This window comes from Lolium perenne, chromosome 4 (genome assembly GCF_019359855.2).
Source record: "Lolium perenne isolate Kyuss_39 chromosome 4, Kyuss_2.0, whole genome shotgun sequence".
Classification (NCBI taxonomy): Eukaryota; Viridiplantae; Streptophyta; class Magnoliopsida; order Poales; family Poaceae; genus Lolium; species Lolium perenne.
In genome coordinates, this window is record NC_067247.2 from 386,467,501 (window position 1) to 386,470,985 (window position 3,485).

The window sequence follows — 3,485 nt, forward strand, 5'->3', positions numbered from 1 at the left end:
GTTCTACCATTTCAACATCCAACTTTAAGTGTGTCACCCTACGGTTCGTGAACTATGCAGACATGGTTGAGTACTCACACTACAGCAGGACAGAGCTTTGGTAACACAATCATGTAACACATAGTAGAAGATGTTACAGGTAAATGTACGGTAACACATCATTTGTGTGCCAGCGACCGGTGGTAACACAAACTACATATGTGCCGAAATGTGTTACACGCACACCGAGGCAGTAACACATAAATATTTGTGGGAGGTATTGTGTTACATGCACATATCTCTAAGCTGAGGAGCGGTGTTGACAAATGATGACCTTATGGCGGGCGACGACGGTGTTAGGCGCGGGCATGGCACCGAGGCCAAGGAGAGAGGGGGGTCTAGACTGATGAGGTAGGTAAAATTATTTGTCCTAGATTTAGACAATATGTTGCCTAAAATCTACCTAGATTCATTGAATGTGCCACAATAACTTTGAACCGGAAATACATTTTTGTGCTAATTTCGTTCAAAATATTCAAACTCATTATCCCCTCATAATATTTTTACTTTCCGCAGGCAAAACACTGTTGAAAGATTACCGCAAATTTTTTCGCAAAAAATAAAAAGATTACCGCCAATTTTGGCCCATTTATCTACGCACATGGCACACCCGGAAACAGTTTGTGTCTTAATTGTGCCGTACATTACGGCTTCAGTTTTTTCCCAGCGCAAAGGCACTCAAAGGTTTCCCTCTAATTATTTACTAGTATTACTCACAGCCTAAAAGGATTAGATCTCAGATTTCCCCTGACTTCACAATCCCGCCGCCGTCCAAACCATCCACCGCCGCCACCCGCCCTTCAGCACCCTCCACCTCGCCCCATCCTCTAGCACCCTGCACCGCGCCGCCCGCTCTTCAGCGACCCGGTTGGGTTGCCGTTGTTCTGATATTCTGCGCCGGTAGCACTGCCGATCATCGCATCTGGCGACTACCTCAACGACGGTTACCACCACTCTGGATGCTAGTATTCATCTAGGCACTCGTGCTTCTGTTAATCGCCATACTACGAATTCCTGACTGGTCTTCTTTCTTCCTCTGTTCATCCCTCTTATCTTCTTTTTTGTAGATCTGGTGTTCTGTAATTCTTCTTTTTTGCAGACTTAGTTGTAACGCGTAGCTTGCTGCCGTCTCCGCCTTCATGCGTTGTGGCTGATGCGGTGGGAGTTTCCCTCTACCCTCTCCATCTTTTTACACGCTCGCCACGTCAACGAGCGATCTGCCGGCCACGTCGTCAAGGATAGGTAATCGAAGTCATCTCCCTGATTCCATCTATTATTGTGGAAACTAATCAAACATGAGGCATGCGATAACTCTAACAATCACTGATTTGCTTCCGTGTGTGACTCATTTTTTCTCGTGCGTGCACTAGTTCAGGTTGCAGATTGACTTCCAATGAAGAATCTGGTTACGTGAGTTTAAAGTAAATAAACCAAGGAAATAATTCAGGTGTTGGATCAAACGAACAAGAGACGAGTACGGCATGTCCTCGTGTTTTAAAGTGAAATACAAGCTGTAGCAAGTATGCACTGTTAACCAAAGGATAGCTGTTCGGTTCAGCATAACTTAATTGATTTAATGGAATTCTTGGGAAGTTGACAACACTAAAATAGTATATTTATCCTGCATCACTACATGGCATGGCTTGGTAGTATTTGTAGTATCTTTACCAGTTTCTAATATCTCAGTCACTATTTGCATAAATTCAGATTGTTGTTGCGTTGAATATGACTAAAGTGTTTTTGGCCTATCCAGACAATATGTAGTAGTATTTATGTCAGTCTGCATGGTTCATTGTTAAACATGAACGCCACCTATTTTTCTTTGACCTTAACAGATTATAAAGTATGCTGACCGATTTAGTTGATTGGTTTCAGGTGGGAGAGAGAGAGAGCCAAGGTGGGAGAGAGAGAGAGCCAGTACCTTTCTGGTACTACTTGTTTTCCCCTGTTTCATGTTTTGGAGTTATGATGAAGCTTTAATCTGAATTTTCTGCCTTTCACGTAAGATAATTACATCGAGAAAAATAGCTTTTTATGTAAAAAAATTTATTCCATGTTCAATAATCATATTTGTGAACATTTTCTTTTGCAGATTAGAAAGAAGGATGATTGAGTTGTTGTTGGACTCTTCGATGCAGCTAGATTAAAACGCATAGATATTTAGAATATTTCACTTTTGAATAAATGTAGTTTACATTGATAGACTGAAATGTACCCGCAGAGATATTTTTCTTTTGTCAAATATGTACGATTATTATGATATTGTGGGGATAATATTGGTTTTCCACTTAATGTAACACATATGTGTTCCCCGGTGTATATGCAATATATTTATTTTCTTAATTTGTGAATGTGTCATGCGTCACTTCCTAGGTACCTTTCATGTTGCGAAACATCAACATAAAATAATCAATTTAACATGTGTCATGATTTTATGTTTAAATAAATAATATATTCCATAAAATGGCACATATTTTTGCATTTAATATTTTTTAATTATGTTGCAACACCAATATAACAGTGTTACTATAATTAGGAAAACGTGTTACTAACAGTGTTACTGAAGTTGAAATGAGGTGTTACCAATTGTGCTACTCCCTCCTTAAAAAGGAACGGAGGGAATACTATTCTTAGGAAAATATGTTACTACTTGTGTTCCTACACTTACAATATTGTGTTACTAGCGCATTTTGTAACACATAAAATGTATGTTACTACAATGTAATTGTAACACACTTTTAAAGATATAGTAACAATAATTATGTGTGACAACGAACACCTTTTAGTAACACGGCCTAATGGAACACATACCAAAATGTGTTACTCCATGGACTAGTAACACTGTTCTGGACCTATAGTAACACTAGACTGTGTTACGAAAGCTCTGTCCTGTTGTAGTGTCACTCCGACCAATAACCAATAGCGGGATCTGGAGATCCATAATGGCTCCCACATATTCAACGATGACTTTAGTGATCGAATGAACCATTCACATACATTACCAATTCCCTTTGTCTCGCGATATTTTACTTGTCCGAGGTTTGATCTTCGGTATCACTCTATACCTTGTTCAACCTCGTCTCCTGACAAGTACTCTTTACTCGTACCGTGGTATGTGGTCTCTTATGAACCCATTCATATGCTTGCAAGACATTAGACGACATTCCACCGAGAGGGCCCAGAGTATATCTATCCGTCATCGGGATGGACAAATCCCACTGTTGATCCATATGCCTCAACTCATACTTTCCGGATACTTAATCCCACCTTTATAGCCACCCATTTACGCAGTGGTGTTTGGTGTAATCAAAGTACCTTTCCGGTATAAGTGATTTACATGATCTCATGGTCATAAGGACTAGGTAACTATGTATCGAAAGCTTATAGCAAATAACTTAATGACGAGATCTTATGCTACGCTTAATTGGGTGTGTCCATTACATCAT

The 3,485-nt window shown here is 39.9% G+C and overlaps 1 long non-coding RNA gene across 1 annotated transcript; it reads left to right on the forward strand.

Moving 5' to 3' along the window:
* The first annotated feature begins 717 nt into the window (after positions 1-717).
* Positions 718-2,303, forward strand: LOC127349266 (uncharacterized). The gene is made up of 3 exons (XR_007880172.2): positions 718-1,281; positions 1,915-2,040; positions 2,132-2,303. It is a non-coding gene; the product is annotated as an uncharacterized lncRNA (long non-coding RNA).
* Positions 2,304-3,485: the final 1,182 nt, after the last annotated feature.